The sequence below is a fragment of the Manacus vitellinus genome, unplaced genomic scaffold (assembly GCF_001715985.3).
Source record: "Manacus vitellinus isolate BGI_N305 unplaced genomic scaffold, ASM171598v3 scaffold_5_pilon, whole genome shotgun sequence".
NCBI lineage: Eukaryota > Metazoa > Chordata > Aves > Passeriformes > Pipridae > Manacus > Manacus vitellinus.
The window spans coordinates 16,386,883-16,387,206 of NW_021940682.1; positions in this window are offsets into that span (position 1 = coordinate 16,386,883).

Genomic DNA, 324 nt, shown 5'->3' on the forward strand with positions numbered 1-324 from the left:
AATCAGCCCGGCGGGAGCTTCTGGCGAGAGGATGCTCCTCCGGGACAGCCCAAGGGAGGATTTTTCCCTGCGAGATGCCTAGGCTGAAAATAAAGGGCCCCTCGATACTCCGAGGGTTCGTGCCTCGTAATCAGGCATTCCCTGGGAGGGTCTTTTGGGCCTTTCCCTCCTTGCCTTTCTCTTAAAAATTAAACCAGCAACTTTCCAGCTCTTGGAAATGCCTCTCTGGGAGGGCACAGAGTGGTTGTCTTGCTCTCCCACCTCAAACAGGACTGTTGCAGAGAGCCTCACCCTCTGTCATGGGATGCCTCACCCTCCAACCTG